The 26826-nt window shown below is 44.9% G+C and overlaps 1 protein-coding gene and 1 pseudogene across 2 annotated transcripts in view; both read left to right on the forward strand.

Annotated features, from left to right (window-relative positions):
* The window catches only part of prickle1b (prickle homolog 1b), a 181900-nt gene that overhangs the window by 5735 nt on the left and 149339 nt on the right, over positions 1 to 26826 (forward strand). The gene's annotated exons all lie outside the window — the stretch shown is intronic.
* Positions 3 to 26712, forward strand: LOC140734019 (NADH-ubiquinone oxidoreductase chain 4-like; annotated as a pseudogene).

Consider the following 26826-nt stretch of genomic DNA (forward strand, 5'->3'; position numbering starts at 1 on the left):
AAATGTGGTCTTTTCCAGCAGTGCCCCCTCGAAGTTCGGACGCAAAGCAAAACGCCCTGCCAGTGCGTCCAAGTGGAATCACTTCAAGTGTTCAACGTAAAGCTGGAGGAAATGGCTAGTATGCAAACATGTGTTTGCAGCCTGTCTTTGAACTAGTGAAGTGCTTCTTTGAGAATATTGTGCGAATTGATTATTGCAGGGGGATTGTTCATTACTGTTGGCTGAAGTGTTGCAGTCCCCTTGTGTAGAGACAAGTGTGGCACGATTTGAGGCGAGGTCAAGCTTTGCAATTTCCTGATTCCTGCTCCAGCTGCAGCAACAGCTGGAACTCAGCCAAGCCGAGAGCCGCGGTGGGTGTCTGTGCACATGTTTTTGTTCCTGGTTGCAGGCCTGCCCCTCACGTTATTCTTGTCTCCTCTGGAGGATGAGGAGGTTCCCAAAACCCCTGCAGAGCAATTGCCCTTTTCGTCTAGCTGTCAAAGGTAACGGGGGTCTGAATGTGCCCAACTTCCACTCCCTCTCGGCTTCTCCTGCGACCTCGTGAGCAGATGAAGACCACCGCACCGATTGTAATGTCATTATAACCCAATCCAGGGCATCAGCCCAAGGGAATCGGGTCTACAAGCGAAGCAAGACCCCACATAAGCCTCTCCACTCGAGCAGAGCAGCGGCCACTCAGTCACGGCTGGTGTTGAAATGGAGTCCCGTCAGGCCTGACCATCAGCCGGGGTTCATGATTATCTTTGCAAAGACCCAGTAGGGTTAGAAAGTGGGCAGTCTGGTGCACTGGCCCGTGAGCAGCACCACTCTGTGGCTATACGTTGAACTGCTAGTACTGAAGGTCTCCATAGACGGGGCAAAGGGCACACTGCCTGAGGGTAGCAGAGGCAGAGGGGAAGTACTTGATGTAACCCTTTAGTGGACCGTAAACTTTAATCTCACTAATTCCTATTTTTGCTAAGCATAACCATCGTGGGCTGAATGGTTACATATAAAATCCTGAAGAATAATTGATCCCTTTCCCTTTGTCCTGCTGTCAAAGGCAATGAGGTAATGTACCCACAAGTTTGTCATCTGTGTGAGTGTGTGTGTATTATAGTGTATATTATGCAGTATATGATATATATTTAATATATATTGCATTGGTTTTGAGAGAATTGCATTTTTCCCAGGTCTAATTATAGTGCAGGAGGTTAAATTCCTTGTCAGGTTTTAAATATAGTGCAAAGGGAATCATTTACCTGGTTAACATTCCTGACCTTACAAACCAGCAGCAGTGTGACAAACCAGCCCTGACTGGGAGGTGGAGGTGGGGGGTGGGTGGCTAAGAACGTGTTGGTAAGGGGTGGGGTAGTAAAGTTCCATTGTGCCAGATTCGGGGTCCAATACAAATCACACTGAAAGGTCGTGCCTAGAAAATAAATAATTGATGTATGTAAAGGAAGTATTTCTATGTCTGCTTCACGTGTGGGAGTAAAACACTCCATGACTCCGGCTACCCTTTGCAGGCAGGCTGTTAATCACGTTTATTAATGATGAGATGTGATGCTAGGCAAACAGAAACCTTTGTCCGTTCAGCATATTTTTCTCCAAGACCAGCCAATGAGGGGAAGGAAAGGGCAAGTTCAAATGGCCGCCAGCTTTTGCATGGAATCTAATTAGGGAGGAAGTCGCCGTTTTGGATGCGACTGGCATAGTTTTGATTATTGATAGTTTCAAATGAACAGAGTGAGGAAGAAACTTTGCTGCTTGAGGACAGTGGAATCTGGAGACGCTGTCTGCAGTCGGCAGAAACAGTTCAGGAGTAGCTCCACTCTTCACCTGCACCACTTTGCTGTGCTCAAGGTTATTTTTAATTTTTTTTTAAGTAAAAATGTTGGCCAGAGTGAATAGTCAGCCCTTGTTCACCATTAGCCCCCATGATTTTGGTAAAGTCAGAAATGTCTCCTTGTTCATGGTAAAGAATTGATTGGACACGGCATCAAAGGGTATGCAGAGAAGGCCGGGGAGTGGGGCTGAGGAGAGGAAAATAGGAATTAGCCATGATTGAATGGCAGAGCAGACTCGATGGGCCAAATGGCCTAATTCTGCTCCTATGTCTTGGGTGGGACGCTGTCTCTGAAGCTGCTACTATAATGCGTTAGGCTCACACGATGGGATTTGTAGATGGGTTCATCCGTCAATGTGATCACAGATGTGTCTGGTGAATCAGAATCAGGTTTATTATCATTAACATTCAGTATGTCGTGAAATATGTTGTTTTGTGGCAGCAGTACAGTGCAATGCATAAGACATATCATGAATTACAATAAGAAATATATATTTAAAAATTAAGTAAGTAGTGCAAGAAGAGAGCCTAAATGACCTAGGGAGCCGGTGTTGATGGTTCACTGTCCCACGCACACTGCTGTGCAAGCGTGAGATTTTATTGTCACAATCCCGGTTTTGGCACAAAAGATTGGAATCTAATCCTGGGAATCTCAGTCTGCTGTGCATTCTCCAGACTCTTCCTCCTGGCTCAACTCCTAAAAGTCGAGATATCTGATGGTTTGGGATTGGTGACCAGGTCATTCCTGTCCACGTCCTTCCTTTGGTGGTTCTGCTCCTTCAGCTAGACTCAGCCTTAGCTCAATTCACATCATAAAACATGGGAGTATAACTAGACCATTCATCCCATCGAGTCTACTCCACCATCCATCACAGCTGAATTATTATCCCTCTCAAACCCATTCTCCTGCCTTCTGCCCATAACTTTCGATGCCCTTACTAATCAAGAACCTATCAACCTCTGCTTTAAATATACCCAATGACTTAACTTCAACAGTGGTTTGTAGTAATGAATTCTACAAATTCACCACCCTCTGGCTAAAGAAATTCCTCCTCCTTCTCTCTGTTCTAAAGGAGTGTACTTATTTTAAAGAACTTCTGGTTGGATAAATTATTGGTATTGTCTACTCAACTTTAGGCCAGAGACCTCCCAGTGCATTGCATCACTGAGACAGGATGTAAATGAAGTAACTTAGTTATGACTGTAATACCCACTCTTTACAAACTTGGGCCTCTTCTTTCAATTACCTTAGATTTCAATTTTATAAACTGGTTCAGGAAAACCATCTTGGGATTTGGGGCAAGAGGGGTTGGGGGAATAAAATGCATTTTTCAATCCAATGGGGAAAGTCGTAGAGCAAGCAGCCCTGAACCAGGATCATTGACCCATCTAGTCCAGCTGGCTTGGTCTTCTGCCTAGTTTCATCTGTCTACACCAGGATCATAGCCTTCCACGCCCCTTCCCTTCCATGTACCTCTCCAAACTTCTCTTTAATATTACAATCAAACCCACATCTACCACTTCCACTGGCTGCTTGTTCCCCACTGACGCCACCCTCTGAGTGGCAAGCTGCCATCATTGCACAAAGTCGTTCATCTGTGAGGCAGCATGAGGTTTAAAAAGAGCTCAGGGTTTTTTGGAACGTTTCAGCTGGCTGTAATGATAACAATCTCTTGAGGACTTGGCAGAAGTGGTGCAAGTGGAATGGACTTTGGAGCAGCTGGACGGGTGGGAACAAGTGCAGGCTAGACTCTAAACTTAAAGGCAGAGGTATAACAAGTGTAAGCAGGATAGTAGTTAAGGCTGTGGAATGCTCTTTCTATAAGATGTGGGACTGCAGAGTACCTAACAGTCTCGATTATTACATCTCTAGGAACAACAGCAGCTCCTGACTGACAAGGTCAAGGAACTGGAGATGGATGCACTTGGGACCATCGGGGAGGCTGAAAACCTCATAGCTGAGACTTCTACTGAGGTGGTCACACCCAGAGTTCAGGCTTCAGGTATGGGATAGTAGATGGGTGACCCCCAGGCGAAGGAAGGGAAGGAAGCAGTTAGCGCAGGGTTGCCCTGGGGCCATTCCCCTCAGCAACAAATATACCTCTTTGGATACAGCGAGGGGATGACCCATCGGGGGTACAGCAGCAGCCAGGACAGTGGCACTGTGGCTGACTCTAAAGCCCAGCAGGGAAGGGTGAAGTCGGGCAGATAGTAGGAGACTCAATAGTTAGGGGGATAAACAGGAGATCCTGTGGCCATGGAAGAGATGGTATGTGGCTTCCCAGGTGCTCGGGTCCAGGGTGACTCAGAGCAGCTGCAAAAGGTTCTCGAGGGAGGGTAAGCTGCCAGAGGTCGTAGTGCATATTCGCACCAGTGACATGGGTAGAAAGGAGGAACAGGCCCTGCACTAAGTGAACAGGGAGTTGGGGAAGATGCTGAAGAGCAGGACCTCCAAGGTAGAAATTTCTGGATCAGGGGATCAGCTATTCTGGATTGGGTGTTATGATATGAACCATATATGATTAGGGAGCTGAAGATAAAGGATCCCTTAGGAGACTGTGATCATAATATGATAGAATTCACCCTGCATTTTGAGAGGGAGAAGATAAAATCAGATGTATCAATACTACTGTGGAGTAAAGGGAATTATCGTCGTGAGAAAGTTGCTGGCTAAAGTTGATTGGAAGGGTACACAAGCAGGGATGATGGCAGAACAGCAATGGCTGGAGTTTCTGGGGGCAATTCAGAAGGTGCAGGGTAGATACATCCTAAAGATGAAGAACTACTCTAAAGGGAGGATGAAGTCAGCCAGCATAAAAGCAAGAGAGAGGGAATATAATATAGCAAAAATTAGTAGGAAGTTAGAAGATTGGAAAGCTTTTAAAAACAGAAGACAACTAAAAAATTCATAAGGAGAGAAAGGATGAAATATGAAGCTGAGCTAGCCAATAATATAAAAGAGGATACCAAAAGATTTTTCAGATATATAAAAAGTAAAGGGAGGCCAGAGTGGATATTGGACCACTGAAAATAATGCTGGAGAAGTAGTAATGGGGACAAATAGATGGAAGACAAACATAAGTATTTTGCATCAGTCTTCACTATGGAAGGTGCTAGCAGTATGCCAGAAATTCAAGATTATCAGGGGTCAGATGTGAATGTAGTTGCTTTTCCCAAGGAGATGGTGCTTGGGAACTGAAAGGTCTGAAGGTAGGTAAGTCATCTGGACCAGATGGACTACACCCCAGGTTTCTGAGAAAGGTAGCTGAGGAGATTGGAAGGCATTAGTAATGATCTTTCAAGAATTACTAGATTCTGGAATCGTTCCAGAGGACTCAAATTGCAGATGTCACTCCATTCTTTAAGGAGAGAAGGAGGCAGAAGAAAAGAAATTGTAGGCCATTGGTTGGGAAGATGAGATGTTGGAGTCCATTATTAAGGATGAGGTTTTGGGGTACTTGAAGGCACATGAAAATGTAGGCCAAAGTCGATATGGTTTCCTTAAGGGGAAATCTTACCTGACATATCTGTTGGAATTATTTCAGCAACTAACAGGCACAATAGACAAAGAAGAGAAAATGGATGCTGTTTGCTTAGATTTTCAGAAGGCCTTAGACGTGATGCCACACATGAGACTGCTTAACAAGATAAGATCCCATGGTATTATAGGAATTATACTAGCATGGATAGAAGATTAGCCACTTGGCAGGAGGCAAAGAGTGAGAATAAAAGGGGCCTTTTCTGGTTGGCTGCCAGTGACTATGTCAATGATATGGAGGGTGGAATTAATGGCTTTGTAGCCTGGTTTACGGATGATTTGAGGATATGTGGAGGGACAGGTAGTGTAGAGAAAGTCGCAAGCCTGAAGAAGGAGTTAAATAGATTGGAAGAATGGACAAAGAAGTGGCAGATGGAATATAGTGTAGGGAAGTGTATGTTCATGCACTTTGGTGAAGGAGTAAAAGTGTGGAGTGTTTTCTAAAGGGGGAGTCAATTCAAAAATCAGAGGTGCAAAGGGAATTGGGAGTCCTCGTGCAGGATTCTCTCAAGGTTAACTTGAAGTTGAGTCTAATAAGGAAGGCAAATGTAATATTAGCATTCATTTCAAGAGAACTAGAATGTAAGAGCAAGGAGGTGATGCTGAAGCTTTACAAGGCATTTGACAGACCACAGTTGAAGTACTGTGAGCAATTTATTGAGATACAATGCAGAGTAGGCCCTTCTGCCCCTTTAAGCTGCACCGCCCAGCAACCCCCAATTTTAACACTTGCCTAATGTCGGGATAATTTACAATGACCAATTAAATTACCAACCGGCACATCTCTGGACAGTGGGAGGAAACCCACACAGTCACGGGGAAAACGTACAAACTCCTTACAGTCAGCAGCAGGAATTGTGGCACCTTATCTACAAAAGCTGTGCTGACATTGGAGAGGGTCCAGAGGAGGTTCACAAAAACTATTCCAAGAATGGAAGTGTTAATGAATGAGGAGCATTTGATGACTCTGAGCGTGTACTCACTGGAGTTTAGAAGAATGCTTTGGGGGTGGGGGGGGGGATCTCATTAAAACCTGTTGAATACTGAAAGGCCTAGATAGAGTGAATGTGGGGACAATGTTTCCTGTAGTGGGTGAGTTTAGGATAAGAGGGCACAGCCTCAGAATAGAGAAAGGATTCCCAACCTTTTTTATGCTATGTACTTGTGCTATTAGCCAAGAGGTCTGTGGATCCCAGGCTGGGAACCCTTGGAATAGAGGGACATGCATTTAGAATAAAGAAGGGGATGAATGTCTTAAGCCAGAGTCTGGTGAGTCTGTGGTATTCACTCCACAGACAACTGCGGAGTCCAAGTCATTGAGTATATTTAAAGAGGTTCTTGATTATTATGGGCATTGAAGGATACAGGGAGAAGGCAGGAGAAAGGGGTTGAGAGGGATAATAAATCAGCCATGATGGACTGACAGAACAGACTGGATGGGCTAAATGGCCTGTTTCTTTCCATTCCTATGTCTTGTGGAGTGAAGAAGCACCCCCTCAAGTTCCCCTTAAATATTTCATCTTTTCATCCTAAACCTGTGATCTCTAGTTCTGGTCTCACACAACCTGAGGGGAAAATGCTTTCGTGTATTTAACCTGTCTATATCCCTCATAATTTTGTGTACCACTGTAAGGTCTTCCCTCATTCTCCTATACTCCAGGGAATTAAAACCCATTTAAAACCTATCCCTGTAACAGATCCTCAAGTCCCAGCAACTTCTGTGTAAAGTGTTTTCCCCTGAAGGGTCTTGAACCGATTGCTGGGGTAATGTCTCGGGCACCAGGGTGGTTTGATTGGGCACTGGGGTTGCAATATTAACTCGTGAGCTCTGAGGTAAGGATATTTCTCAGTTAGGGCTGAAGCGATAGCACTGATCAGCAGGTTCTAGGTGTTACACTGGGCTGGGACAAGGGTGATGACTGGCTGGAGGAATGTTCAATGCATACCAAGGGTGGGGGTATTGTATCATGGGCTTTGGATGGCATACCAGGATCCACCATTCAGAGCCCCAAACAGTGAGGCAATACTTCATCTGTGAGTTTTATCAACTGTATCCGGTGTGGCCGCCTGTGCATCAGTGAGACCCGACGTAGATTGGGAGACCGCTTTGCCGAGCACCTGCGAGGAAAAAGCAGGATCTCCCGGTGGCCACCCATTTTAATCCCACTCTTAATCCCATTCCAACATTCAGTCCATGGCCTCCTCTGATGTTGCAATGAGGCCACACTCGGGTTGGAGGAGCAACGCCTTATTCTGTCTGAGTAGCCTGATGGCATCAACATTGATTTCTCAAACTTCCGGTAATGACCCCCCCTTCACCATTCCCCATTCCCATTTCCCCCTCTCATCTTATCTCCTTACCTGCCCATCACCTCCCTCTGGTGCTCCTCCTCCTTCCCTTTCCTCCATGGCCTTCTGTCCTCTCCTATTCCCCCTTCTTCAGCCCCTTACCTCTTTCACCAATCAACTTCCCATCTCTTTACTTCACGGTTTCCCCCACTCCTGGTTCACCTATCACCTACCACCTTCTATTTCTTCCTCCCCTCCCCCCCCCCCCACCTTCTTTCTCTGACTTCTCGTATTTTTTTCTCCAGTCCTGATGAAGGATCTCAGCCCGAAGCGTCAACTGTACTCTTTTCCATAGTCGCTTCCTGGCCTGCTGAGTTCCTCCAGCATTTTGTGTGTGGTGCTTGGATTTCCAACATCTGCAGATTTTCTTTTGTTTGTACCAGGGTCTTGGTAATGTTCAGATTCCTCAATCACGTGTACATTAAAACATAGAATGAAATGTGTTATTTGTGTTAGCAACCAACACACCCAAGGATGTACCGGGGGCAGCCCCCAGGTGTCGCATTCTGACACCAAAGATAGGATGCCCACAATTTTTGGCAGAGCAGCACGGAACTCTACAAACAACAACAGGAAAACAAGCCCCATTCCTCCCTCCATCCTAAGCACTTGTGGAGTCTTCTAACCCCAGGACCGGCTGTCCAGCAGACTCATGGATTCACAGACCCTGGGCCTCTGACCTCTAACTGACCTTCGGACTTCATTCCAGACCTGCAATCAACCCAGGACACAGATGAACACAAGTGAGGACCCTAGGTGAGGCCCTGAACTCCAGGCCATGAATTCAGACTTATTAATGACGGGACCACGAAAACCAGCCCTTGAACTCTGGTCTCGCCAGTGACAGGACCCCTCACATCCTATCTGACCATGCATTCGCCACTGGCCTTTGAACACAGAGTGGAGGCTTAAATTCCAGCCTATCCTCTAAATCCCCACAACCCTGTCCCTAAACCCTAACCTGAACTCTATCACCCCTCTCAGTATCCAAAACCATCCCTACTAACCTAAAAAAAAGTACGAAGGGTCTCGGCCCTAGAAACGCTGACAGTACTATTTTCCATAGATGCTCCCTGGCCTGCTGAGTTCCTCCAGCATTTTGTGTGTTGCTCAGATTTCCAACATCTGCAGATTCTCTCTTGTTGTGAAAAAACACTGAACTGTGACCTCAATGGACACCACAGCTTGGCACCATCTTGAATCTTAGATGTCAAGGCTACAGCCCAGTATGGTTCAGCGGATTCCGGGCTTGGATTGATCGGTGTTCCCATGGGTGCCAGGGCTTTGTGTGTTTTTTATTTGGATCTGAATGCTATCCAGGCCTTGCTGGATGAAGGCCTCATTAGTTGAGGGATTGTGAATGGAACTGATTATCATACAATCATCAGTGAACATCCCCCGTTCTGCCTTTGTTTACTGAAGGGAAGTCTCCAAAAGCAGCAGAAGATAGTTAAGCTTGGTGTTATGTGCTGAGGACCAGCCAGAGGTGCCAAACAAGTGCCCAAGTTGTCATGTGCAAAATGGTTTTTTTTGACACTTGGCATGCATTGCCACCCCTCAATATTTCTTAAACCCCAGCCATAATTAAAATATACTTAATTACTACCTTTACTCACAAAATGAAACAGCGAATTGTTTTTTTCACAACCTAAGAGGAGTAAGATGCTTTCACAGGAAACTTAACTTGGCACCAGCTCATTGAACCAGGCTTGATCCTGGTGGCTTGATGAGTTAGAGAGTTGGTGTTACAGATCAGAAGTGATGGTCTCATGAACGCCCGGCTTTGAGGAGCCAGATCTGTTCTGAATCCATCCCAGCATGATTTGGCTTGAGTATTAGACCACACATCATGGCAGAGGGTGTCCTCCGTGTGAAGATGGGACTTGGTCTCCACAGGGCCTGTGGGGTGATCTCTCGACCAATGTTATCATTGACGGGTGTACCTGTCACAGGTGGAATATGAAAATCAGAAGCAGGTCTAATGTCACTGACATAAGTTGTGAAGTTTGCTCTTCTTGGACCAGCAGAACAGTGCAGGCATAACAAACTACAGTCAGCCCTCCATATCCGCGGGTTCCACATCCGCGGATTCAACCAACCGTGAATCAAAAATATTTGGAAAAAGAAATTCCAGAAAGTTCCAAAAAGCAAAACTTGAATTGGCCATGTGCCGAGCAGTACGCTGAATCCACGCGAATGAAATGATGTGTAGGCATACCCTGTAGCCTCCCGCCGTTTCACAGATCCTCACCTCAGTCTCTCTCCAGCACTCGTCGTTTGAGCATTGTTTGCCTCGCATCTCGTTTGTTAGCTACTTGTGAGTGAGAGGAAGGAGCTTAAGGCTAGTAAGGGATGGCTGGCTAGCTATGTAAAGCGTTACAGCCTCAAGAACTTAAAGATCACAAGAGAATCGGGATCGGCTGGTGCCGAGGGAACATCGGCGTTCCCAGAAGAGCTACAATGCTTGCTTCTGTACTGAGCATGTACAGACTTTTTTTGTTGTTGACATTATTCCCTAAACAATACAGTATAACAACTATTTACATAGTATTTACATTGCATTAGGTATTATAAGTAATCTAGAGATGATTTAAAGCACAGTATACAAGAGGATGTGCGTAGGTTATATGCAAATACTACGCCATTTTATATAAGTGACTTGAGCATCCGCGGGGGGTCCCGGAACCAATCCCCCACAGATACCGAGGGACAACTGTACTGCAAGTTAAAATATGTTAAAAATAAGTAGTTTTAAAGAGGAATAGAGAGGTGGAGTTAATGAATTCATGGACTGTCTGAAATTTGATGGAGGGGAAGAAACTTCCTAAAGCATTGAGTATGGGTCTTCAGCTCCCGTACCTCCTCCCTGATTGTAATGAAAAGGGGGCATGTCCCGGATGATGAGGGCCCTTCGTGATGGATGCTGCCTTTTCCCAGCACCACTTTTCCAAGAATTCCTCAATAGTAGAGAGGGTTGTGCCCAAGATAGAGCTGGCTGAGTCCACAAACCTCTGTAACCTCTTACAGTCCTATCCATGGGAGCCTCCATGCAGTGGTGATGCAATCAGTCAGAAAGCATCTGTAGAAATTTCCCAGAATCTTTGGTGATATTCCAAATTTCCTCAAACCCTTCCTGAAGTATAGCCACTGGCGTTCTTCGTGATTGCATCAATGTATTTGGTCTAGGACAGATCTTCTGAGATGTTGAACTTGCTCATCCTTTCTACCGCTAACCCCTTGAAGAGGATTGGTCTGTGTTCTCCCAACTTCCCCTTCCTGGAGTCCACCATTAGTTCTCTGGTCTGCATGACGACGAGTCCAAGGTTGTTATTGAAAAGACACTCAACCAGCTGATCAATTTTGCTCCTGTACACCTCAATGGGTAGGTCTACTCTCCATGCTGTCTGCCCCGGAACCAGATCCATCCTTCAGAGCTTTGCCTCTTCCGTCGTGGTGGTGCTACCAAGCTACTCACGATGACGTGAACCAAGGTTTCTGCCCAGAGGATATTCCTTCAGTGTTTCTCCCAACTGTCCGAGTGAAGTTCCATTGCACTGCTCTATTTCTCAAGGAGTTGGTTTATGGTTCCACCTTCACTGGGGCTGTAAGTACGAGTGCTGGGATTTGGTACAGTTGGTGGAATTGTCTATTATTGTCACATGTACTGAGACGCAGTGGAAAAACCTGCCTTGCGTTCTGTTCACACAGGTCAAATCTTTACACAGTGCATTAGGTAGAACAACTTAAAACAGTAACAAGGCAGAATAAAGTGTAAAAGCTACAGAGAAAATGCAGTGGAGGTAAACGATGATGTGCAAGACTATAACGAGGTAGATTATGAGGTCAAGAGTCTATCTTATCGCACTCAGGAACCATTTGATAATCTTTCAACAGTCGATAGAAGCCATCCTTCAGCCTGTTGGTTCTCTTCAGTGTCCTCTGGCTGATGGAAGGCGGGAGAACAGAAAATGTTCAGGGAGGGTTGGGTCTTTGATTATGCTGGCTGCTTTACTGAGGCGGTGTCCATGGAGAGGACGTGAGGTGCTGAACTGTGTCCACAACTCTCTGCAGTTTCCTGCTGTCACGTGCAGAGCAGTTGTCTTACTAAACATCCATGTTTTCTATGGTTCAAGTGAAAATTGGAACTGTTGGGCTTCTGCCTGGTGGCTGCTGAGCCATGTAAAGGTCTATGGGTGTTGTGCATTTGAAGAAGAAGAAGAAAGCCCTTAACTTCGAGTGGAGTCATCGGGAAGCCGTCGTGACGGTTTTTTTTTTTAGCAGGCTTTCTTGTTTTTACCAGGCCGAGTTGCTAGCTCGACACTCAACCCAGCACGGATGGAAAGTGTGCAAGGGAGGGAGCCGGCTGGATTCGAACTCAGGAGCCTTCGCTCCGAAGTCCAGGGCTGATGCCACTACACTACCAGCCGGCCAGTTGTGCATTTGGGCTGAGATGGTTCCATGTGCTGGGCTCTGTGGTGTTCAGTCTTGGCTGTGGCTGATGGGAAGGCAGAGAATGCAGGACATATTCGGCCATTCTGGGGAGAAACAGTTAATGATTCAGATAGATAGTTCATAAGTAGGGTGGACTGATGTTCAGCATGTCAGCAGGCTGTTTGCCCCAGTGGGCACAGCATCAAGTCCATAGCCTTCTGTGGTATTGGGGCAAGGGGATTGCTCAACAGAGCAATGGTAGATGCTGGAATTCTTGAGCAACAGACACACTTTGCTGAAGGAACTCAGTCAGGCAGCACCTGTGAAAGGAAATCAATAGTTAAGATTTCAGACCGAGACTCTTCATCAGGATTAGAAACAAAAGAGGCAGAAGACAGGATAAGGAGGTGGGGGGGGGGGGAGGGAGAGGAGTACAAGCTGGCAGGTGATAGGTGAGACCAGGTAAGAGGGAAGATGTGTGAATGGAGGAGTAGGGATATGGGAGGGGATAAGTAGAAGTAAAGGACTGGAAAGGAAGGAATCTGATGGGAGAGGAGACTGGACCAGAGAAGAAAGGGGAGGAATTAGGGAACCAGAGGGAGATGATGGACAGGCCATAAGGGTGGGGGAGGAGAAGAGAAGGGATGGAAAGGCCACCAAGATGGGGGGGGGGGGGGTGGAGAATAGAGGGGAATAGTTACCAGAAGTTAGAGAAATTGAGGCTCATACTATCAGGTTCGGTCAATGAATTTGCTATTGTCTAATTGAGGTTCCATGTACTCCAACCAGGCTGACATTCCAGTGGGACTGTGGTTGAGTTTCATCATTGCTGAGGCTCTGGAGAAGGGATTCTCAATCTGGGGTCCATGGACCTCTTCCTCAGTGATATTGGTCCATGGCATAAAAAAGGTTGGGAACCCTTGCCATAGAGACTAGGAAGGCTCCCTGGGCACCTCTTGCATCTCGTGGGCCCTGAGTTACGTTTCTATGGGTCTGGAGCAAAGCTATAGTGTAACAGGAGCTGATAATTTTGTTCTTAGTCTAGTGTTTTGATTTATAAGGTCTGGGGTACAGACTAGGATACTAAATTAGTGCAGTGTATGGTGAATAGTTTTATAGGTCAGCACATTTAGGAGTCATTGAGAGAACAAGTTATTTAAGACCTCGCAGTGGGAAAGAGTTAATGGATAATCTGGTGCACGAGGAGCCTTTAGGAAACAATGGTCATGATTTTGCAGAATGTTTCATTAAAATTGAAAGTGATTTTTGTTCAACCTGGAACCAGGGGCTGGGATCTGAATAAAACTACAAACACACCAAGCACAAACTTGCCGAGGTAGATCAGGAAGCTCGTTCAAAAGGGCGTGACAGGCAACCAGAAACTGCTAATATTTAAAGAATTAATAGTTTACAAGGAGTTTGCATCCCTATTTTGAAAGATATAAAGAAAGCAGGAAAGGCAGTCCAGCTGTGATTACAAGGAGAAGTTAAAGATAGCATCGGATCAAAGGAAACGCCTTGTAACATTCCCATAAAACATAGTAACCTGGGAACTGAGAGGATTATAATACTGAGCAGAGGACAGGCCATTGATAAGGAGAAGGGTAGCTGAATACAAAGCAGGTCAGTCAGCAACATAAAAACAGCTGGTAAACGCTTTTACAGATAAGTGAAAAGAAAAAGATTAACTAAAGTTGAGTGTTAATATTTTCAGATGGAGAAGAAAGAAATTATATTGAGGGGTGAGGGAATGAAAGAAAATGTCGAGTGAAAACATCATATAACCATATAACAATTACAGCATGGAAACAGGCCATCTTGGCCCTTCTAGTCCATGCCGAATGCTTACTCTCACCTAGTGTCCCACCGACCTGCACTCAGCCCATTACCCTTCATTCCTTTCCTGTCCATATACCTATCCAATTTTGCTTTAAATGACAATACTGAACCTGCCTCTACCACTTCTACTGGAAGCTCGTTCCACACAACGACCACTCTCTGAGTAAAGAAATTCCCCCGGTGTTACCCCTAAACTTTTACCCCCTAACTTTCAACTCATGTCCTCTTGTTTGAATCTCCCCTACTTTCAATGGAAAAAGCTTATCCACGTCAACTCTATCTATCCCCCTCATAATTTTAAGTACCTCTATCAAGTCCCCCTTCAACCTTCTATGCTCCAAAGAATAAAGACTTAACTTGTTCAACCTTTCTCTGTAACTTAGGTGCTGAAACCCAGGTAACATTCTAGTAAATCTTCTCTGTATTCTCTCTATTTTGTTGACATCTTGGTTCATAAGTCGAGGAATAGAGTTTAAGAGTCGCGGGTTAATGATGCATATCTATAAAACTCTGGTTAGGCCACACTTGGAGTTCTGTGTCCAGTTCTGGTCGCCTCACTATAGGAAGGATGTGGAAGCATTGAAAAGGGTACAGAGGAGATTTACCAGGATGCTGCCTGGTTTAGAGAGTATGCATTATGATCAGAGATTAAGGGAGCCTAGTGCTTTACTCTCTGGAGAGAAGGAGGATGAGAGGAGGCATGATAGAGGTTTACAAGATATTAAGAGGAATAGACAGAGTGGACAGCCAGCGCCTCTTCCCCAGGGCACCACTGCTCAGTACAAGAGGACATGGCTTTAAGGTAAGGGGTGGAAAGTTCAAGGGGGATATTAGAGAAAGGTTTTTTACTCAGAGTGTGGTTGGTGCGTGGAATGCACTGCCTGAGTCAGTGGTGGAGGCAGATACACTAGTGAAATTTAAGAGACTACTAGACAGGTATACGGAGGAATTTAAGCTGGAGGGTTATATGGGAGGCAGGGTTAAAGGTTCGGCACAACATTGTGGGCTGAAGGGCCTGTACTGTGCTGTATTGTTTTATGTTCTATGAAAGAGAGAACTGCAGATCCAGAGAGAAGCTCAAAGTAATTTGCATCATTTTTTAAATCAGAGGATTGGTCCCAGATGAATGAATGGGACTGCTGGACAAAAAATGCATCCTCAAGTATGGAGATGGTTGTGTCTTCCAAAATCCCAGAGCTTTTAGAATGGTTTCTGCAGGTTGGGAGATGTTTAAGGAGAGGGGGAGAAAAACAGGCAATTAAAGGCATCAGAGGAGGGAAGATGCTGGGATCTTTAAGAATCAGTAAAAGGGCAGATGGAAAATAATAATAGAGTAGAACTGGGCAGAACTGACCTGTATTTGTGAAAGGGAGCTCAAAGTGAACAGCTCTGTCAGTTGTAAGTAGCAGCGGAGGAATCAGTGGAGATATGGTCTGTTTGGACTTTAGGAAGGTGTTTGATAAAGTACCGCATAATAAATCATTAGCCTGAATTAGAGTGCACGGACTGAAGATTTGTTAACAGACAAAGCTGGGAGTTACACAACAGTTATCAATGGAGTCAGCAACGATGATTCTGGGCTCAATTTGTTTACTATCTGTATTGACGATTTGGAAGAGGTAATCAACTGGGAAGTTGCCAGGCAAGTTGATAGGGTGGTTAAGAAGGCGTGTGGAGTGTTGGCCTTCACTGATTGGGGGATTGAGCTCAAGAGCCATGAGCCAGTGCTGCAGCTCCGTAAAACTCTGGTCAGATCACACTCAGAGTATCATGATCAGTCGCCTCATTACAAGAAGGATGTGGAAGCTTGAAAGAGGGTACAGAGAAGATTTTTTTTGAGATACAGTGTGGAATAAGCCCTTTCAGTCCTTCCAGCCATGCCATCAGCAACCCAGCTATTTAACCCTAGCCTAACCATGAGATAATTTACAATGGCCAGTTAACTTGGTACATCTTTGGACTGTGGCAGGAAACCGGAGCACCTAGAGGAAACCCACACAGTCGTGAGGAGAATGTACAAGCTCCATGCAGGCCACTGCAGGAATTGAACCTGGTGTTATGCACTGTAAGGGGTCTGACAGCCAGACATACTTTATTGATCCCGAGGGAAACTGGGTTTCATTACAGTCGCACCAACCAAGAACAGCAAGAATATGTACAAATATAGCAATATAAAACCATAAATAATTAAATAATAATAAGTAATTTATTCCACGTGGAAATAAGTCCAGGACCAGCCTGTTGGCTCAGGGTGTCTGACACTCCGAGGGAGGAGTTGTAAAGTTTGATGGCCACAGGCAGGAATGACTTCCTATGACACTCAGTGTTGCAGCTCGGAAGAATGAGTCTCTGGCTGAACGTACTCCTGTGCCTAACCAGTACATTATGGAGTGGATGGGAAACATTGTCCAAGATGGCATGCAACTTGGACAGCATCCTCTTTTCAGACACCACCGTCAGAGAGTCCAGTTCCACCCCCACAACATCACTGGCTTTACGAATGAGTTTGTTGATTCTGTTGGTGTCTGCCACCCTCAGCCTGCTGCCCCAGCACACAACAGCAAACATGATAGCACTGGCCACCACAGACTCATAGAACATCCTCAGCATCGTCTGGCAGATGTTAAAGGACCTCAGTATCCTCAGGAAGTAGAGACGGCTCTGACCCTTCTTGTAGACAGCCTCAGTGTTCTTTGACCAGTCCAGTTTATTGTCAATTCGTATCCCCAGGTATTTGTAATCCTCCACCATGTCCACACTGACCCCTTGGATGGAAACAGGGGTCACCGGTGCCTTAGCCCTTCTCAGGTCCACCACCAGCTCCTTAGTCTTTTTCACATTAAGCTGCAGATGATTCTGCTCGCACCATGTGGTGTTAACCTCGATGCTGCTGCTGCTGGATTAGTGAGCACGTCTTATGAGGAAAGGTTGAGCAAGCCAAGGCTTTCCTCTTCGGAGCAGAGGAGGATGAAAAGCAACTTGATAGAGGTGTATAAGGTTATGAGAGGCATAGAGGATAGCCAGTGTCTTTTTCCCAGGGCGGCAATGGCGAGGAGCCCAGGATCTCAGCTCAGGATGAATGGAGGAAGGCTTAGGGAAGATATTAGAGGTCACTTTTTTTCACACATTGCAGACTGTGTAACACACTGCAGGACCGTGGTTGAGGGTGAAACATTAAGGACACTTTAGGCACATGATGTAATTAAAGTGGAGGGTTATGGACTGTGCAGGAGAGAGGGGTTAGATGGATCTTGGAGTAGGTTGATATAGGATAGTACACATTATGGGGCGAAGGGCTCATTCACTGCTGTATTTTTCTATGTGTATATCCAGGTTTGTAGGTGGTACAAAGCTTGGTTGGCAGTGTGGGCTGCAGAGGGGCTTCAGGCGGGTGAAGTGAATGAGAGAAGATGCAGCAGGTGGAATATCAATGGAGAAATTTAAAGATCAGATTTATTTGTTATACATACAATAAAGTGTACAGTGAAATGTATCAGTTGTGTCAATCAAGTCAGTGAGCATTATGCAGGGCAGCCCGAAAGTGTTGCCATGGCTCTGATGCCAACAAAGTGTGCCCACAACTCACTGACCATAACTCTACGTCTTTGGAGTGTGGGAGGAAACTCCCACAGTCGCGGGGAGAACATACAGGCCGCACCGGGAATCGAACCCCTAGCTGCTGCTGTAAAGCGATCCACTAACCACTATGCTACCGTGCCGCTCTGACACGCGGGCACGTTTAATTTAGTCAGAAGAATGGTGGAATGTGTTTAAGTGGCGTGGGGGTGTTTGAAAGGTGCCAGATGTCAACGAGCAAGCAGTATATTGTCTTTTACTGCAAGAGGATTTGAGAACAGAGAAGTCTTGCTCCAGCTATACAGGGACAATATCACCAGCTACAGAGGCTTACGTTTCCCGTAGAACACGCAGCTGAGGCTCACCGTATGGAGATGAAGCATATTAAACCTATTTGGAAGTGTAAGATGTGATCTCAATGAAAAAACTTGCAAATTTCATGGCATTGTAGATATAAGGGTAATGTCTCTCCCACTGGGGCCAGGAGTCTGTCCCAAAATGGAATGAAACATTTCCCAGAGTCAAAGTTGTAAAGCACTACCACACAGAAATGGGCCTTTTGGCCCATCTAGTCTGTGCCAACCTGGTCTTCTGCCTAGTTTGAGTTATGAGGGGAAACTGGGTTTGTTTGAGGAGATAAGTAGGGTAGGGCATCAGTAAGACAAGGAATTGATTGTGGACTTTAGGAAGGAGAAATCAGGGGACTTTCATGACTGTCTGTGGCTCTGTCCCACCATGGAGAATTTCACTGGCCAGTGACAGGAGGATATGTGAAAATGTATTGACAACTTTGTGTGACTCTTAAAAGAAGGATTGCTCTGTTTTACTAAGGATCTTGCAGACAGATACTGCTCGCAATATTTATAGGCCCTGGTGCACACCTGTACCTTCGGTTGTGCTAAATGCTTTGAAGGTGTTGGCACGCACTCGTTGAAAGCCTGCAGAACAATGCAGACTTGTATCAGGCAATGTGCGACACTCGCTGAAACCCCAACTTAAATGGATATCAATAAATGCCATCTGCAGCAGAAATTGTCACAAGTGATTATCTAATATGTGCTCAAAATTTCAAAAACTGTCGATATTGAAAAATACTTTGACTGGTTGCACCATTGCCTGAGACGTTCCAAAGCTCAGGACTGTAAGAGTCTGCGAAGGGTTGTAGACTCGCCTGGCCCCTTCACAGGCACAACCCTCCCCAATGTCGAGGACATCTTCGAAAGGCGAGCACTCTGGAAGGCAGCGTCCATTATTGAGGACTCTCTCCGTCCAGGACATGCCCTTTCCTCATTATTCCCATCAGGGAGAAGCTCAGGAGCCTGAAGACCCACATTTTGTGCTTTAGGAATTGCTTCTTTCCTTCCGCCATCCAAATTCCTGAATGATCCATTAACACTACCTTGTTATTCCTTTTATCTTGCATTTTGTTTATTATTTCGTAACTTGTGGCTTGCATTATTCTCTGTTCAAAACTACTTATTTTATGATGTGTCCATGATAATGATAAACCTGATTCTGAAGACTTAAACAGTAGGTCAGGCAGCATCTGTGGAGAAGAAGCAGTTAGTGGTTTCAGGTTATTTTCTGGTTAATCCAGTGAGTTTTCCAGTGGTCCAGTGCTTTTCCTGACGTGATTTTTTTTTTTGCTCTGATTAAAGCATGTTATATAGTTTTGAACTGTGAATTAATTGCAAAGTCAGTTCAGAAGTGTGGATCCTTAGCTGGTATTTAAGATTGGCAGACACATTCCATGAGAGAGGAATGTAAAGAGAAGGGAGAAATAGATGTGCCATGTCATTTCAGTGGGCTGCTGATGACAGACAGAGTAATATATACAAGAGCAGTAGGTTCTGCCTGCTCCAAATGTGAAACTCTGCCATGTCTATCTGCTCCATAACCATGCACCCAAAGAATTCATGTATACATAGAGTCAATAGACCAGTTTTTGGTCATTAAGTTGACCTTTAATTTTGCTTTAATGCGATGACCGAAGGTGCAACTTTCCAGTTTGTTTCAGTGTGAGCAAGCACATTTCCACGTCCCCGGATTGTTGTCCTGATTTCTGTGGCTGAGATGCCAAAATCAAAGGACAAGAGTTGGTAGGGGTGGAATTTTATGAGCAGAGGAACATACGCAGAGCAACGGACACTTCAGCCCACAATATTGTGCTGAGCTGATTAAATTAGTGAGGAAGTGCTCAACAAAACTAATCCCAGTGCCTACACAATGTCCACGTCCCTTCTTTTCCTTCATATTCATGTGCTTCTCCAAGAGCTCCAGCATATTTGCCTCCCACCACCACTACCCCAAGCAGCACATCCCAGGCACCTCCATTTCTCCGTGTATTTTAGAGGAAAAATAACCTTGCTCCTCAGTCTCTTTGAACTTAGCCCCTCACACCTCACATGCATGCCCACTGGTATAAGACATTTGGAAGAAGTGAGATAAAACAGACCCTGGCATTTAACTCCAGTAATTTACAAAGCCTGACCAAGACAAACTCACTATGGATTTACAAAGCCTGCCAAACTCACTGAATAGTGTGAAGAAGCGTTGCACAAAATAGAGTAGGCACTTCCAAAAGACTCCAAGCGGATGAGTCATCTCTTTCTTTTCTACTTTGGGGCCAACCAAATGTCCCACAGGGAAGTCTAGCTCTGTAAATGTCGTCTACATGGACTTTACCAAGGCCTTTAACAAGGTCTTACAAGAGAGTTTGTCAAGAAGGTTCGGTCGCTTGGCATTCAAGACAAAGTAGTAAATTGGATTGGACATTGGCTTTTCAGAAGAAGCCAGAGAGTGTAGTATATGGTTGGAGGCCTGTGGCTGGTGGAATGCCACAGGGATCTGTGCTGGGTCTGTAGTTGTTTGTCATCCATATCAATGATCTGGATGATGATGTGGTTAACTGTGTCAGCAAGTTTGCAAATGACACCAAGACTGGGGCTTAGTGCACAGTGAGGAAGGTTTTCAAAGCTTGCAGCAGGATCTGCACCAGCTGGAAAAATGGGCTGAAAAATAGCAGATGGAACTTAATGCAGGGAAGTGTGAGGTGTTCACTTTGGGAAGTCAAACCAGGATAGTACTTGCGCAGTGAGCAGTAGATCACTGAGGAGTTCAGAGGGGTCTGGGAATACGGATCGATGGTGTTGCCAAGAAAGCTTTTGGCACATTGGCCTTCATAAATCAAAGTATGGAATACAGGAGTTGGGATGTTCTATTGAAGCTATATAAGATATTGGCCTAATTTGGAGTATTGTATGCTGATTTGGTCAATGAACTGCAGCAAAAATATCTATAAGATTAAAGGAGTGCAGAGAAAATTTACAAGGATGTTGCCAGGACTTGAGGACGTGTATAGGGAAAGGCTGAGTGGGTTAGGACTTTATTCTCTGTAAGGTAAGACAGTGAGTGGAGATTTGATAGAGGGGTACAGCACTGAGTGGTATAGATAAAGCAAATGCAAGGTTTTCTTCCACTGAGATTGGGGAGACTCGAACTCGAGGACATAGGTTAAGGGTGAAAGGTGAAATGTTTAAGGGGAATATGAAGGGGAATATCTTCACTCAGAAGGCGGTGCCAGTTGCCAGCAGAAATGGTGGACACAGGTTCAATTTCAACATTTAAGAGAAATTTGGATAGGTATAGAGATGAGAGGGGTACAGAAAGCTATGGTCCAGGTGCAGGTCAATGGGACTAAGCAGAATAATAGTTCAGCATGGACTAGATGGGACAAAGGGCCTGTTTCTGCGCTGTGGTATTCTATGACTCTAAATATCCAGAGGTTCACATTGGCAATGCAAGTGTCAATCTCATCTTTCGCTATAGGTGCCCTGTGCTTCCTCTGTCTGCTTACGTATGGCTTGGATCAGAGTCAGGTTTAAAATCACTAGCATATGTCATGAAATTTGTCACAGCAGCAGTACAGTACAATACATAGTAATAAAAAAACCTATAGATTTCATGTATGTAGTGCAAAGAGAGTCAATAATAGTGAGGTATTGTTCATGGGTTGGTTCATGGTCTGTCCAGAAATCTAATGGCAGAGGGGAAGAAGCTGTTCCTGAAACATTGAGTGTGTGTCTTCAGATTCGTGTTCCTCCTCCCTGCTGGTAGTATTAAGAAGAGGACATGTTCTCTGTGATGGGGGTCCTTAATGATGCCTCTTGAGACATTTCCCTTTGAAGATGTCCTCGATGCTGAGGAGGCTAGTGCCCATGACAGAGCTGACTGAGTTTGCAACCTTCTGTAGGTTTTTCCAATCCTGTGCATTATCCTGAGTATTCTCCATGGTACAGCTGTAGAAATTTACTAGAGTCTTTGGTGACATACCAAATCACCTCAAACTCCAAATGAAATGTATTCGTTGATGTGCCTCCTTTGTAATCAATAGGTTGGGCCCAAGATAGATCTTCAGAGATAACCTCACGCAGGAGCTTGAAACTGCTCTCCCTTTCCAATGCTGGTGCCTTGATGAGGTTTCAATCCAGGTTGCTGGAGCTACAAATTCTACTGGCTGCACTACACTGCTCCACTGAGGCTTGAATCATGGAATTAATTTTGGGTGGGATTACTTTGAGAGAATGCCGTCGAGTGACATGTTCAAGACCCTCAGCAAGAGAGCATATCGGCCATACTGTGAGCCCCATTTGTCTCATTAGTGGTGAGGTTCAGGGAGTTGTTTATCCAGAATGAAATAAGCTAGCAAAAGCCTTGTTACCAAGGGGAAGATGATTCCCAGCCAACCGACAACTCAGATTATTGTAGAACAACTGAATCCACGCACACTGTCCACATCATGTCCACAAAACCATACAGCGCTGTGTTTGTACCCAGACAAAACCCAAAACCCATCTCAAGGATTGTCCAGGTCTACTTTCTCAGGATTTCAGTGTGTTTATTGATATACTGCTCCAAGTTCTTCAACTATCGTAAAAAGCAAAATCATTTTCTAATTCGCCATTGAGGAAAGGTTGTCGTCAGTGTTGGACAGTGTTGTACCTCCTTGTAGAAGGAGCACGAGCAGAGTCACACCCTCCCTCAGGGCTCTGCTGGGAGGAGAGGAGTTAGTGAGGATTCCTTCTCCTATTTCCCAAGGTACACACAAAGATGATCCAGCAGTTTTCCCTTATCCTGGACAACATTCGTCCCTCTGCCAACACCTCTACATCAGATGTAAGGGATTAACAGACCCAGTGTGAACATAGCTGAATTAGAATCGGGTTTACTGTCATTGACATATGCAGTGGATTCCTGTTAATTGGGACACATCAGGGCCAGAACATTTTGGCCCAATTAAATGGCTGCCCCGGTTAGTCGAAGTTTCAAGGAAATACAGTCAGACCCTACTTAACGCTGAGGAGGTGTTTCTTGGAGCTTTGTAAATTAGTACTATGCGGGGTCATTAAAAATCAGTTACACGTGTTCATTTACGTAATGTTATTTAAAAAGAAATTGAACCTGAGCTATGAGATGTATCATCTTATGTACACACAGTGATTTGTGGAGTAACAGACATGCAAAAGGGCCTAATCTGTACATCAGTGGAGCAGCGACACATGGCAACAGCAGCGGAGGGAAGCAAGTGGTGGTTACGTCTTAGAGGAGGGACCAGGCTGTGGGTCCTTCTCTAAATTTGGCTTCTTCAAGTAGGCATCGAGATTTGACTGCCTTTTCTTAAGTTTCCTCTCATGAAGCAGTTCTCAGTAGCAGGAAATCACCTCAAGAACACCTCTCTTTGCCTTACTGCTTCGCTCCCCGTCAGGGTCGTAGTCGATGAACTGGTCCATGATTTATGTGATCACGGTGATGGTAGTGCTGGGGAATTTTGTGCTGAGGTTTCTTGCTGGAGTTTTCCCTTCTCCGTCCGTTTTCTCAGATTCACTCAATTCCCGAAGCTCTTCATTATTAAGGCTCTCACCAAGAGAATGCAGTAACTCTTCAACATGGCCATCACTGAAATCCTCTAATCCTGCATCAGTGGCCAATTAAACAAAGTTTTGGATGACTGGTTCTACCTGAAATCCTAGAAATTTCACATCCATGCTAATGCTTTTCCTACCCTCACTGGAAGTTGCAGGCCATTTTCCAGACATTATGGGTAAAAAAAAGTGAAATAAGTTGGCGAGGGAGCAAGAACATTTGCTTACACGGGGAAGGCAGAGCGGGAACTAATACGTGATTGGCTGTGAGTGGCTCAGAGCACATGTAAAGCGCTCTCATTGGCTGATTGAATGTTTACTGTAATGGCAGCCTCTCAAAGTTTTGAGTGTTTAGAATGAATTTTTGTTGTTTTAAAAAAATTTCAATAAAGATTTGAATAGCCGATTGTAAAAAATCTGAGTGTAGTTGAAAAGGTATAAAAAAAAACTACTGTATAATTGAGTAAACAGTTATTTATTTAAATGAAATACAGAACAAATTAGAACACTACCATTATCATTAAATAACTATAAAGCTGTATATTCCCTAGTAGTTATTGATGGAGGAATTCATCTATGTAGCATTCTTTTAACTGTAATTAAACAAAATCAGTGCAGGCACCTAGTGCAGACAATGGGCTATCTTCATACAATGCCGTTGCCGATAGCATCCTCCAAATCTTCATTTTCTTTTATTGTAACATTTAAGTTGATACCTTCAAATTCTTTATAGTTTCTAACTTGTTGAGGTAGTGAAATTATTTCGTTTTCACTCCCGGCCATTTCTGCCATTTCCAATCCTGAAAGCTATTTAAAAACTGTTAGCTCAAAGCACGGTGCTGTGTCTAATGCCCACACAAATGCGCGTGACTGACACTAGTTAGAAATTGTTCTAAACAGTTTCCTGCCCCAATTAAGCAGCATGGCGTCCCAATTAAGTGAAGGCTATTTTCTTGGTTCTTTAAGAATTGTCTCAGATAGGTGGCTGCCCGATTAACTAATGGGCCCCTTAACCAGAGTCCACTGTATTGTGGAATTTGTTCTGTGGCGGCAGTACAGCAGGCATGAAGAAATAACCGTAGTTCAGAAAAGAATTGAAATATTCATGCAAAAGATGAATAGTGTTTATGAACCAGCTGCTGAGGCTGGTCAGTGTCACTGTTCTGTTGTGTTTATACAGGAGTCACACAGAATTATTGCTATTTATTTGTATCTGCATTTGCACAGTTTGTTTTCAGTTACCGTTCTAGAGATTTGCTAAGTATGCCCACAGAAAATGAATCTCAGGGTTATATGTAGTGCCACGTATGTACTCTGATAATAACTTCCACTTTGAAGTGTTCCCTCCTATAAGCTGGGAGCTGATCCTGTGTCACTTTGCTGATTAATGCTAGGAATCACAACCAGATTGTTTTATCAGTAACGTGTGTTGTTTTGCAGAACGGTGCAATGCATAAAAACAGTGGAAAAGGTGAATATGAGTGAGTTCAGATACAGTAGAGACATTTAAGAATCTCTTAGTCACGTGGATGATAGAAAAACAGGGCTATTGAGGAGGGCAGAGGTTAGATTGATCTTAGAGTAGGTTCAAAGGTCATAGGCCGAACGTTCTGTAACATTCCAGTTTGTTAGTATCAGTGGCTTTTCCTTTTTATTAAAAATCTGCAGTTTTAGAACCATTTGGCATGCCGCTTGCATTTCCTTCTCCCTGCTCAACGCATTTTTGCAGGTCTGCTGCCTGACTAAATCAAGCCAGAGCTGTAAGATCTGTTTCCCATTCACTGTCTGGCAACAAGTGTGCCTTTACACCCAGACATGGCCAAAAGCTGACTTTATCCAAAAATAACAAGGTCGCCTCACATTGTACTGGGTTAGAGCAGCACGTAGCGCAGACAGACACCGACAAGCCAGGGTCACAGCACCACTTCCTGGCACATTTCCCTTGCTAATCCGTTCCGTGATGGGCAGGACTTGAGGAATCAGACAGGCTTGGGTGGGGTGGGTGTTGCACAGGGCAAGGGAGAAGAGGCAAAGGAAATTAAATCCCCATGTGAGGATGGGTGGAGATCTGGGCTAAACAAATGAGGCAGCCAATTGCAAATTTAATCCCGAGGAAGCTGGCCATAAATGACAGAGCATCATGTGTACAACTGGCAGGGAGTACAGAGGAAAGTTGCACCGAATTAAATGACTTTGCTGTGCCGTTGTATTGGTGGCCTGTTGGGGCCACTCTATGGAAGCCTGGCCAGTCGCCATCTAGGGATTCGCTCACTCCTTGGCATCCTTTTTTTTTAATTAAATGTTACTAAATTATTTAGAACTTTTTGAACCATGGACGGGTCCAGAACGAGCTACAGCAGGGCTTGGGTGATGTGAATCCAAGGGTCTCGAGAAGAAACCTCAGCTGTGTATTTGCCTTCATCGTCACTGCCTGACCGGCTGAGTTCCTCCAGCATTTTGTGTGTGTTGGTTCAAGTCTCCCCTCGGCCCCCTTCACTCCAGGAGAAACAATCCCAACCTGTCTAATCTTTTGACACAGGCCCTCCAGTACTAGTGCCATATTAGTGAATCTTTCCTTGTGAAATTCAACTGCTGAATCGCTTCCACAGATGCTGTATGTCCCAACTCCTAAATACTGATTCATGAGCAAACAAATTCTGATGGGCGGCCTGTCTAATTGCGTTCCGAGTCAAAGTACCGCTCTAAGGAGCACTTTTATGGTTACCTAAGGCCCACATCGAAGCCCCTACTGCCGGCTCTATAACCTTAGCGGCAATTTTACTAAAACTGGGTGAATACGGAATGATGCAAATTGTTACAGTTGTTAAACCCCTTACAAAAGAAATAGCCTTCCCATTCCTAATTTTAGCCCCCTGAGGGGTTATCATAACCAGCTCCACTTGCTTACGTCAAACAGACCTAAAATCCTTAGTTGCCTATTCATCAGTAAGTCATATGGGTCATAGCAGCTACTATCCTTATTCAGACACCATGAAGCTTTGCAGGTGCAACTGCCTTAATAATTGCCCATGGTCTCATTTCATCTACCCTCTTCTGTTTAGCCAACACCAACTACGAGCGAACACACAGCCGCATGTGCTCTCTTACTCAGAGTACACAAATTATTCTTCCATTAATAACAACTTCATGATTCCTGGCCAACTTAGCAAATCTAGCCCTACATCCGTTCCCTAATCTTATTGGCGAACTCCTTGTTATTAGAGTGTGAGTGTGAGTGTGAGTGTGAGTGTGTGTGTGACGGACGTTACTCTGGCAGAATAATCTCTCTGCGGCCATAAGTGAAGTGCAGCCATCGAGTGTGTTATCTGATTCAGCTTGCCGCT

Source organism: Hemitrygon akajei, chromosome 10, assembly GCF_048418815.1.
Source record: "Hemitrygon akajei chromosome 10, sHemAka1.3, whole genome shotgun sequence".
Taxonomy (NCBI): domain Eukaryota; kingdom Metazoa; phylum Chordata; class Chondrichthyes; order Myliobatiformes; family Dasyatidae; genus Hemitrygon; species Hemitrygon akajei.